At 39.8% G+C, this 12,500-nt stretch overlaps 1 long non-coding RNA gene across 1 annotated transcript; it reads right to left on the bottom strand.

Annotated features, from left to right (window-relative positions):
• Positions 1 to 22: 22 nt before the first annotated feature.
• On the bottom strand, positions 23 to 12,372 carry LOC148046349 (uncharacterized). The gene is made up of 3 exons (XR_015696499.1): positions 12,264 to 12,372; positions 6,948 to 7,112; positions 23 to 268 (listed from the first exon to the last, which is right to left on the bottom strand). It is a non-coding gene; the product is annotated as an uncharacterized LOC148046349 (long non-coding RNA).
• Between the last annotated feature and the right edge of the window lie 128 nt (positions 12,373 to 12,500).

The raw sequence follows: 12,500 nt of genomic DNA, 5'->3' as shown, positions 1-12,500 counted from the left end.
TGAGTAAAAACCATTGTAGAAATGTGGGCGGTTATTAGTGAGGCTCATTTGTTTTCAAAATCCGATACGTAAGAATACAAGGAACAGAGTCTTTTTTAAAAAGTCTGATGTTGGTGTTCTAGCTGCATCATTGAAATTCCCGTGAAGTACAAATAGCCCTTGTTTAGCAGCCATAATTGGGACAATCAGCTTGGCCATTAAGCAAAGCAGTCACTAAGCGAAATTGCAGTTGCTTATGATGTTAACTTCTGTTCTTTGCTTTGCAGACCTGCAAAAGATGTAAGTGTGAGGATTAGCTACAAAGTTAACTTTTTCATCACCTTGGAACTATGAACTTGCTAAAAGAGGTCTGCCTTCATTGAATGCAAAAGCTGGCCTTTTACATGTTGAAGTCCAGATATTGAGATTGTAAAGTGCAGACACTTTCTATGCAAATACAGACAGGTGGAAATGTGGATGTACAAATAATCTCCCATTTTTATGCTGATTGTGTAAAATGGATGTTGCTAAGAAGTGAGGTAAACACCTACAGAAGGATGGATGCATTTTACAGTCTGGAAGCAAAAGATGGCAGATTCTAAAAAGGAAGATTTTCCTCTTTTGACAAGTTATCAGTGAGAAAACAGGATAAAAAGCATTATACATGGTTTCCCTGTCAAGTACCAGAGAAATCAGGAGATTCATGTAGTTCAGATGGGAATAAAGATTGATTGTAAATTTAAACTCTTTACAAGAATCTGAACTATGGATCAATGGCAATTGGTGGGAGTTAAGAATTGAAGAATTCAAGGTGGACTGGACTTTAGATCTCTTGTGATTGATGACACCTTTGATCCCTCCCTCAGGCTCAGGCTGGACATCTGCACTCCCAACATCCAGATGAATCAATTTCAATTCCCAGAATTCTCAGCAAAGGTCAAAATGGCTGGGATATTAACCTCAGCAGGATTACAGTACAGCATAAATCAGTGGTGCCCATGGTCCAAACTGTTCTTACTGAAGAAAGATTATGGGTTAAGTTGCTGTTATAATTATAGGTGTTGCAATTGAACATTCTAGACCTTAGAATGACCATTCTTGCCCTTGTGTTTTTCATTACCTCCATCCATCCACTTATTAAATTTGTATGCTGCCCATGTCTAGATGTGATTGGGCATCTTACAAACCTGAATATGATTAATAATGAGCTATGCACTATTTGGTATGCAGACAGTGGCTTGAGAGAATAGTTGCTTGTCATCATCTGAGAACTAGGTTTCATTCAGATTCTGGTTCTCTTCAGTAATCCTTTTGAATCTTGCATCTGCTGATCAACCCGATATTTAAAACAATCCTTTTTAAATCATTCTTGTAAAAGATCAGGAGCCAACTTTATTGATCAAGACCAGTGTTCCATTTCTCATATTTAGAAAAGAATATCAGAAAAAGTCAACCTAAAACATCCTTGATTCCAAGTTATTTGGTCATGTATCAGATAAACTTAGTGAAGCCCTTTCAGGTATATTTTAATATAAGGTACTAAGGCAGAAGTTCTCAACCTGTGGGTCGTGACCCCTTTGGGGGTTGAAAGATCTTTTCACAGGTTGCCAGGAGCGTCCCACTCGGTGGAAGGAGAAGGGTGTATGCGTGTGGTGGGTGGGGGGAAAGTAAGAGCCAGAATGGAGATGGGGGGGGGGGAGACCACGCAGCAGCACAGAATTCTGGGAAAGCAGAGAAAAAAAGAAATGGGAGGGAGGGGGAGGGAGAGAGAGACCCTATTCCCACAGAAAACACAGAGCCATGAAACCTTAGTAGGCATGTTTGGGGGGGATGTCATGTGACTGGGAGTGATGTTGAATTGGCCACACCCACCCAGGTTTTGTGGCTCCCGGTGTTGCATAGCAATGGAAATTTTATGGTTGGGGATCATCACAACATGAACTGTATTAAAGGGTCATGGCATTAGGAAGGTTGAGAACCACTGTACTAAGGGCTTTAGCTGCAGCTCATTTACAAATTATCCACATCTCTCTCACCCCTTACTGAATAAATTTGATATGCAACATAGCTCAAGAGTAGGAGATCAAACTGCCATACAAGTGGAATAGGAGAAACAAAAAAATGACATAAAATTTGGTATGTAGATGGCACAGAACTTTTGTCTGAGGCAAAACATGAACACACACGGACACACATGTCAGCCTGATCTCACCCAGGAGATAACTGCATTTCAATGTTGAGAACAGATCCTTTTGTAAGTACTGGTTTCCGTCCTTCAGGCTTAATAAGATACCACATAATTGTCAATTATTCAATTACTAGAGGCCACAATGTTCAGTAATGGTGGATTTCCGGCTGTCGGGGAACTCGAGACAAGTTAGGATTATGTAACAACACAGAGGATGTCACCATATTAACCCTGTGCATTCCATCAATTCCCTTTGTGACTAACAGCTGAGTAAGGGGGATCGTGGCAAAGCAGGTGCTCCTTTCGGTTACACGAGGATGAGGTGGAAGATGAAAGGGCAGTGACAAGCAGAAGTGTTGACAGCAGAAGAACAATTAAACCCAGTAATCCAGATTTAAATTCTTCAGCACCATCACATTAAACTAGTTTGGAGTAGTCCTGCTTCAATTCAAAGTTTGAATCTCTGCTTCAAACTCCTTGCTGTAGAGAAAAATGACATTTGTCCTGAGCAATTTGAAGTAAATCCAGGCTATCAGTACAATAACCCAGATCTCAAATTTTGATTTATCCATCTTTTATAAGGAGGTTTTCTGAATATTAAGAATTAATCTTGGGAGAGCCAAGTTGGATCTTTCAGCCTTAACCTACCTTGGAAAATTATACTGCTTGGAAAAGGCTGACAGACTGATTACAAGACAGCCAAAGAATTGGGTGGGTGGGGAAATAAAAATTAGGTAGGGGACGAAACCATGCACATACATTAAAATTGAATTCCTTAATTGATACACATCAACTCTGCAAATTCCTTTTTTTTTGGCAAGCCACCAAAATACAAATTCCATTCTTTTCTATTTTCTGCTTGATCTTTCAAGACCCTTGAGGCCAAGAGAAACTACCAGCTGTAGTAATTACCTGTAAAACCCCAGATTATTTCCCCCTCAAAGCGATATTCCTTGGACATAAAGCTCCAATCTGCTTCTTGTCTTGTAAAACCAGTTTTTGGTGACCACCCCCTCTTGGTGGGGGGAAATGCTATTCTTGGTCAAGATCAAGATCTGAGATAAATCCATTGATCTCAAGTCAAAAGTTTCTTTGCATGAGAAAACTGGATTGGCCAGTTGCCCTTTGCATATAATATACAAAAGGTTGTAAGGCAGTGGCTCCTTTATGTCAAGAAGTTGAAAGGAGAAACAGTCAGCAAATATAATACTAAGAGTCCCCAAGAAGCAGGAGATAAATTCATTCACACTTGTTCATTTAAAACAAAAGATTCTTTGAAGCTTCAATTTGTCCTATGATTCAATCAAGTCATATTGTCCAGCTAAGAAGATAAGTTATCTTGGCAATAGAAGTTTATGGCCTTTTCTTCCCAGTTACACAAGCCTGAAATGTCAGCCTCAGCTGAGAAAATTTAGGCAGTGCTTACATAATTGTAATTTAAAAAAATATTTGTCTTTGTCACTTAGACAAAAATGTCTATCTGAGCCAGCTCTGGGTTAAAGGAGGCCTGGAAACCTCAAAGAATGCTCCAGCTTGGTTTTGCAGCCTCTAAAAAGAGTTAGGGAAACCCATCCCATTCTCCTGTGCTTTTTGGAGGAATCATAAACCATTTGAGAGGAGAGGGCCCTCATGTGTGGCTTCAAGAGACCATGAGAAAGCATGCTACATTCTTTATTATTATTATTTGTTTATAATATAAAATAACAAATAGTAGGAAAAATAGGGGAGGGAAAGGGGAAGGGAAGAGTGCAGAAAAGAAGGGGAAAAGAAAGAAAAGGCATTAACTTCTGACTCCCTTCAGTGCAGTAAAATAAGATAGTAACATCAAACCAGAGATGGGTTTCTTCCAATTTGCCCCAGATCGGGTGAACTGGTAGTGGCGATGGTGGGAGGCTCCGCCCACCTGTCCGGAGTACTAGGGAACCGGTAGTAAAATAAATTGAAACTCACCACTGCATCAAACCTCAACTTTTTACTTTTACATAATAGCATACACTAGCCATTTCTATATCAACAAATCTATCTAATTGGTAAAACACAAAATCAAAATTTCTTATTTTTTTTATTTTTTCCACCTCAAGCACAAAGTCCAGGGTTTCCAAGTAGAAACAACAGTACTTACATATTTTTCTTTTATCAAATCAAATATTTATCAAATCAGTCAAATCTGCTAACTCCCATCAACTTTTGGAGCCATTCCCCCATTGTGGAAATTGAAGTGTCCTTCCATTTTTGTGCATAAAGTAATTTTATATATGCTGTCGACATATATAACATCAAAGTTTCAATTCCCACCCCCCCGCCAATTCTTTTTCCATTAAATTCAAAAGAGAGAAAGCATGCTACATTCTTGTGTGGCCTCTGGAGCCTCTAAAAATTGTGCAAGAACTACTTGTGATTTTGTGCAGGGGCTGCACAAAAATGTGCTGTGCTCTTGTGCACAATTCAGATTCTCTTTACTGAATGGCACAACTTGCCACAGCCAACTCATTGTAGCTGACTTGCCATGGGATAACTCATTGCAGGACAATTAAACAACAAATACAAAAATTAATTTCAACGGAATGGTGGCCAATAATAAAATAAAGTCAATTCAGAAATACAACAGTTACAATAATTTTGATGAAAGCGTGGACACCAATAATAAAAGTAATTGAATGAAATGTCTATGAAGATTCTCAGTCATCCAGATCATGATTGTCCCAAAGGTGTTTTTTTTTTTTTTTTCCCAAGAGGCAACTGGACTTTCTGGTTTTTCTTTGAAGACGTTTTGCTTCTCATCCAAGAAAGTCCAGTTGTCTCTTGAAAAAACATCTTTGGGACAATTGAATGACATGATTAATACAACATTGAATTGAGGAGTGTTGCCCCGAAGAGAGTGGGCCTTGACAAGCTGTCCTAGATCCCGCTGGTAACCACAAAAAAATACCCTTTTCTTGTGTGGCCTCAATGACCTCCAAAAATAAATTGAAAAGTGCCAAAAAATTATATGTTGGGTTAACACAAAAACTAGGAAGGGATTGGCTGGCTGGTTTTAGTTTGCTGTGAGTTGTGAGCTCAGATGTTGTGGTCTCTAAACTGCAGTTTGTAGCTTAATGTAATATGTGGGCCTATCCAATTGTAAATAGTCCAACAAGCCATGATTTAATATAGCTTAACTGATCGCAGACAGGTTTCTGGCCTCTGTTTAAATGCCTCCAGCAAAACATGGGAAATCTACTATAATGTGGAATGACTCTTAAGTTGTAAGGTGTTTGTCTATCCAGAAATAAGCGACCTCCAATATCTACATTTTAAAAGATAAATCTTTGCGTCTAATAAGATGTCAACTAATTCAGTGGTTCTCAACCAGGAACTGTACGATCTTCTGGAGGCTTCAGGTCAGAAACATCTAAAGGGTGGTGGTGGTAACATAAGAGCAAAGTGTATTATATTGCAAATGCAGTCTCATTGACACCAAAACTGCACTAGCTATAGACTCATGTCGATATTTAATGATATAGTCTATTTGAAAGGAGCCAGAGGGGGAAAAAGTTGAGAAAACATTTATCTACATTTCCCCAATTTTATTATATTTCTATTTCTCTCTTCTTAGCAAAAGTTTGAACTGATCTACAAATAATTTCCCTGCCTACTTTTGTTTCCCGCAAATCCTATGATAATGATTTGGTGCAGCAGGTGGGCAGTCAAAGGTCACCTTTTCATAATGAAGCAGGGAACCAAACTCTCGCTGTTGCAGGTTAGAATAGTCAGAAAACACGATGAATCTCTGTTATTCCAAAAGACAGAACCAACACACTCCATCCATATACGCAAAATGGATTTTAAAATAATTTTGGGCAAGCCCTCTTATTTTCTCCCCTTCAGAGCAATGGATGTTCAAGGAGTAAAGAAAAGGTAAAGGTAAAAGTTCCCCTCACACATATATGTTAATCATTCCTGACTCTAGGAGGCAGTGCTATGTTTCAAAGCCGAAGAGCCAGCACTGTCCGAAGACGTCTCCATGGTCATGTGGCCGGTATGACTAAACGCTGAAGGAGCACAGAATGCTGTTACCTTCCCACCAAAGGTGGTCCCTATTTTTCTACTTGCATTTTTACATGCTTTTGAACGGGAGCTCATTCCGTTACGTGGTGCTAAGGATTCGAACCACTGAACTGCCGACCATTCTGATCAACATGCTCAGAGTCTTAGCCACTAAGCCACCACGTCCCCTCAAGGAGTAAGGTATCTTCCAAATAACAGGATAAAGAGTTGGAAGAGACCCTGGAGGTCTTCCAGTGCAACCTTAGGCTCAAGCAGGAAACCCCCCTACACCATTTCAGACAAATGGCTGTCCAATCTCTTCTTTAAAATCTCCAGTGATGGATCACCCATAACTTCTGAAGGCAAGCTATTCTATTGATAGTAGGTAGTAGCTGATAATAGGATAGTAGATGTTGAGAAATGGCATCAGAAACAGAGAAGGGAACTCACCACGATGGACATGCTCATCATAACAATCTTCTATGCAAGTTTAGACCCATAGTGAATTGCCCAAGACCTGCGTCCTGAACTGATTATGGACTTTCTCCACAAGGCGACACCTGAGCCACCCACATTACCCAGCTCTTAAACTGAAATCTCCTTGGAACCCATCTAGAAAAACATAGCAGACACTTTCTGGAGGCTACAGCCTCATCCAGATGTGCTGGCAAGCTTTCCTGGGAATGTTAGTAGCCAGGAATGCTTCTTGTCCCCTGAGGCTTACCTGCTGTGGCCGCCAACCAACCTCACTCACATGTCACGGGGCAGGAAAACTTTAATTTTCCTCTTGCTTCCTGACAGACTTTGAGTCACTCCTTCGTGAGTATCATCTGACCGGCAACACAAAAGTTGGGAACTCCTGGAATGTTCAAGGATTGAAACAGCCTCTCTGCGATTGGAACAGGTGACACCAGCAGCTCTGTGGGCCAAGATACAGAAGAGAAGAGTGGGTTAAAGTAAGGGAAATGGGATCTGAAGTCCAAAAATATCTACTTCCTTTAATTCTGTCTGTGTCTCAATCTTCCTTCTTGTTTGCCTCATGGTTCAATTGCCATCATCAATGAAAGCATTGTTCTCTTTCAACTACATATTGAATATGGATTCCACTAATCTGGAGTTTCCATTTACCAAAGCTTTTTGCACCTTCCATTTCTCTTCTCAAAGATTTTATCTTTGGCACCCATTCCTTCTTTAGATTCTTGATTCCCCACCCAAGTACCTAACCATCAGTGGTGGGTTGCAGACAGTATGCCCCGGTACGGGAATACCGGAGCCTGCCCGGAGCCCACCCTCCCACCCACCCAAGCTCCTTACTGTCTTTTAAGTCTTTGGTGCTTCCGCGCATGCGCATGGCACATACAGTGCTTGTGTGACACTCCGCTGAGCAGCTGGAGCGTTGTGGAGGCTAACGGAGGCGCTAAGACACATGCACGTGCTGAGCGTGTCCATGTGGACGCCACCGGGCCCGTTCCAACCGTACCGGTTGGAATGGGATCAGGAACCCACCACTGCTAACCATCCCAGTCTTATCCCTGAATCCAACAATTATGTTTCCTTCCTTATTTTTGTGCTGTAAATTACAAAATGCAGGATTCTCCCAAGGGAGGGGTGAGTAACTATGGCCCTTTACAATTTCTGGACTTCAACTCCCAGAATTCCTGAGCCAGCCACGTTGGGAGTTGAAGCCTACAAGTTGTAAAAGCGCCATAATTGCCTAATCCTGTCCCAAGAGTAAATTTATTATGGTTCATTCAGTTTTCTCCATTTTTGGGGTTGGAATGAAAAAACAGATGCATAAACTAACCACAAAGGGTGGATTCGCCCATCAAATTGCCTAAACCACCAACTAAGGTTAAAGCAACCCGCACTTAGTAATTTTGTGCAAACACCGCTTTTGTGTTTTCCTCTCTTATCCAAACACACTATTTGTTCTCTAGAGTTTATATAGAATATTTCTTTCAGCCGGGTTTTCACTTCCTGCTCGGGAACTTCCCACTTGGTCAACATTTATATTGCGAACTCTTCGGTTTTTATAAATCAGATTTGCGAACATTTTTCTGCAGAACAGGAGTCATTGGTAGGCCATAAATATTCAAGATAAGAATTGCCCTGTTGGACCACACCCCAAGTTGACCTCTTCTAGTTTCTACCTCTTCTAGTTTGTTCCCACAGTGGGCAGCCAGAAGCTCTTTGAAACCAAAATAAAAGATTTGGACAGAAGGACAGAAGAGTCTCCAACTTTGACAACTTTATGGCTTGTGGACTTCAACTCCCAGAATTCCTTAGCCATGGCCATTGAGGAATTATGGGAATTGAAGTCCACAAATCAAAAGTTACCAAGCTTGGAGATCCTTACCTAAGGACAATCGTGTCCCTATCTCTTGTTTTTAAAGGACTGGAATTCAATGGTTGATATTCTTTGGTGGCAGTTGTATAAACCATCATGACTCTTAGTCATTTATTTAGATGCCAAAGGTAATAATTCCTTTAGATGGCATAATTAATTCTCAATGTTGATCTTATTTACATGGATGTGATGCAGGCCTTAAAACACATGGATGTTGTAATAACAAAATCTTAAGAGTTGTAATTGGGGAAGCAAAGACCATTAAAACCAGTAAGGCTTCACAGATTTGAGTTCATCTGCCATGCAAAATCCGCACACAATTGACCGAGTTGGCAATTGGGTGAAGCCAGCACTGTGATGATTTGTGAAGCACCATTTAGGGCTTAGCATGTTTGAAGGCACCGAAAAAAAAGTGACTTATAACTGTGTTCACACATCCTAGTATTGCAGCATCCCCACTAGAGGTGGGTTGCTCCCAGTTTGGCCTGGTTTGGCCGAACCGGTAGTGGAATTCAGGCCTGGGACGCCGAACCGGCAGCGACCCAGGCCTGCCACGCCCCTGAACTGGTTCCCTTGATGCTGCTGGGCTGCGGCCATTTTGGTTTTTAGTGACTGCATGTGTGCAGATCACTGTAAATTTTTCCGCGCATGCGCGAAGATCAATTTACATTGAACAGCGCACAGGTGCGCAGTACATGTCTGGTGCACACAGCGCATGTCTGGTGTGCGCGGGGGTTGAGAACCGGTAGTAAAACTGGCAGCAACCCACCGTGATCCCCACGGTCAAATGGTCAAAATTCAGATGCTTGGCAACTGGCATGTATTTATGACAGTTGCAATGTTCAATCACCTTCTGCGACCTCCTGATAAGCAAAGTCAATGGAGAAGCCAGATTCACTTAGTAACCGTCTTAATAACAACAATCACAGTGATTTATTTAACAACTGTGGCAAGAAAGTTGTAAAGTGGGGCAAAAGTCACTTAGTTTAGAAACAGAAACTTGGGGCTCAGTTGTGGTTATAAGTGAAGGATTACATGTAATTTAATAAAAGGAACACAAAATAAAACCGTATGTGGTAGCTCTCCCTCCCAAAATATCATCTCTCTTGTCAAACATGATATGCACTTACCATCCAGGGGGATCAACGTTTATAGTTTACAGAATTTTTCTGCTCTTTAAAAGAACATCATATTAAAAATACCTTCTGATAATCAGGCTGATGCAACAAGTTGAAAATAGAGCCCAAACATTTTGAATTCAGCTCCATTCTTGATTGGAGATACGGAAATTTAGTATATTTTTGCTTCAGTTTCCATTTGTAAGCCTGGGTCTAAAATTGATCTCAGAGGACTATTGTGTCAATTAAATTAATACTGATTATCATAATGCAATTTTGAGGATTAAGGTAGGAAACCCGACAGTCTGTAATCCGATATGGCTTTTTGTCAGCAGATTACAATTCCCATCGTCTCCAATCTGTTTGGGAACTGTTATCCATAATTTTTAATTAAAGGAATTTTCAACAAAGTAAAAACCATAGAGAAAATAGTTAGTAAAGAATAAATCATATCAAAGAAAAAGAAACAAAAGGAAAAGAAAGATTATAAAAAAGATACTTCCAATCTTCTTGATAGTAGTTATAAAGTTTTTACGTTGCTACCTTTCTCAGATTACATTATCACTTCCTTCTTTCCATAAAAATCCCCTTTCTAATTTTAAAAGCCATAAATCACAAGTTAATTTCTCTCTCTTTTTTCCCAGCAAAAAGTCCATAAAGGGTTTCCAGCCATTAAAAAACTTAGTTGTTGTTCATTCTCTAATCCAACAGGTAATTTGCTAGTCCTATCATCTTCATCAACCATTGTACAGAGTATTTCAGAGTATTTCCATTTTTGCTCATACAATAAATTTGCAGCAGTAATTATTTATCAAAATAATCTTCCATAGGTCTTTTCTAATTGAATATCCATTAATCCCAATAAGAAAAATTCTGGTTTCAGTTGAATGCTGATCTTTTAAAAAAAATTCTATCATATTTATCTGAACCTAGCAATTTTGGCGTCTTTTCAAATCCTTTAGACATGATTATGTAGTCCACATTTTCAAAAGAAATGCAAAGAACTTTCATACATTCTAGACAATTTTTCCAGAGTCACACACCAACATTTTATAAATATTCTCTTTTAAATTATAATCTACGTTTTAATCCTTTTAGCTACATATTTTCCCACAGTTCCATCAGTATGTTGGGGCCCATTTTATCATATAATCATTCGCTTTTTTTCTATTTCAAATTTCTACAAAAATTAATCATTATACCAATTATATGTTCATCATGCACATAGTTAAATTCAATTAAATTGAGTTAAAATTCTGTCTCCTGCTGCTCAATTCCAAATGTCTTGTTATCTACCCTAAATCTTTCTCCTAGTTAGGCATCTGCAGCCAGTTTTCTCTTGCTTTCACCTTCTATTCTCTATGTTGTTCTAACAACTCTTGATATATTACTAATTTTTCTTTACCTATTGTTTCTTTCCTGTAAAATGCTTCCTATGCTAAGATCCATAGAGGCATTTTCAGGTGCAGTCTGAGTTCATATCTGTTCCATATTCTCAAAATGGCACTAATATAATGATTCTTAAAATCTGCATCAACTTTAACTTTATTGTATCACCGAAGACCTTACCTGATGACTGTCATCTAAAACCTATTGAGAAGGCACTAAGGTGGACATTATAAGCTAATCTATTTTACATTAACTTCCAAGCTCTTAGGATGGCACATTCCAGATGTGTTAACAACTTATGAACACAAAACAGCAAGGTTGAAGCAAGTGATTTTGGGAGCTATAGTCGCAGCCTAGTCACCTGAGCAAAGGGTTGGACTAGAAGACCTCCAAGATCCCTTCCAAATCTCTCATTCTGTTATTCTGTAAGGAGTCCAATATGGGAAGATAATGTAAGATGAGAAGTGTGGCAGCCTACAGTGATAAAAAGGTTTGTCTGTCTATCATCCATCCATCCATCCATCCATCCATCCATCCATCCATCCACCCACAGGTTACTTTTCTCACAAGCCTGCCATGGCAAAGAAAATTAGGGGACAACAAATACATCTGTTCACTTAATTCCTTGTGACAAATCAATTAAGGAAAATACAATTAGGACTTAACTTAAAAACTTTTACTTTGGTGCCCTTCAAATTAAATCAATAAAAATCTTCTATAAATTTCAGGCAAGAATGGAATTCACATCAAACAACGGCTGTTTGAAGCCATTTCCTTTTGAAGTGGATATTTACCATTATCAGAAATTATTTTTCTTATTCAACAGTTTGACTATGTTTGCTATTTAGCTGACATATGGCTCTATTATCTTTATTGCTTAAGCCGATAAGAAAGTATAAGCAACATCCTTATACAGAGCATGACTCTAAGGCTGGCCCAGTTTCTTGCCTTTGCATCTGAATGATGAAATATCAGAGATTCCATATCTGAAAGCTCGCCCTCCTTGAAAGTGTTAAGTTTCTTTACTAGTGTAACCTTCTAAAATTGTGTTTCTCAATCTTGGCCACTTTAAGATGGGTGGACTTCAACTCCCAGAATTCCCCAGCCATCAGGGAATTCTGGGAGTTGAAGTCCACCTATCTTAAATGGCCAAGATTGAAAAACACAGTTTTAGAACCTGATTGCTTTTTGACCAACTATTACTATTTCCACAAACCTTAGAGAAGACCCAAAGGGCAGCCAGCAGGGTGGTCCTCAGTCCCTTGACACGCCTCTTTCCAATAATCCCGGCCTGGAAAACTCAATTTAGGGGTGCTGTGCGCTGAAATCCCCCCCCCCCCAATGACTGAAAAAAATTAGGGCTGTCGGATCTGCTTTGACCCCCCCACCCAGCCAACAGGTGAGCGAGACCGCCCTATGCAAATGAGAGCGTTGTCTGCAGCCTCTGACTGGC

The sequence above is a fragment of the Thamnophis sirtalis genome, unplaced genomic scaffold (genome assembly GCF_051295495.1).
Source record: "Thamnophis sirtalis isolate CommonGarterSnake01/CBP01778 unplaced genomic scaffold, rThaSir2_p1.2 scaffold_4, whole genome shotgun sequence".
In the NCBI taxonomy this organism is placed as follows: Eukaryota; Metazoa; Chordata; class Lepidosauria; order Squamata; family Natricidae; genus Thamnophis; species Thamnophis sirtalis.
Note: the sequence above shows the minus strand (reverse complement) of the source record. Positions and strands in the feature narration are given on the sequence as shown.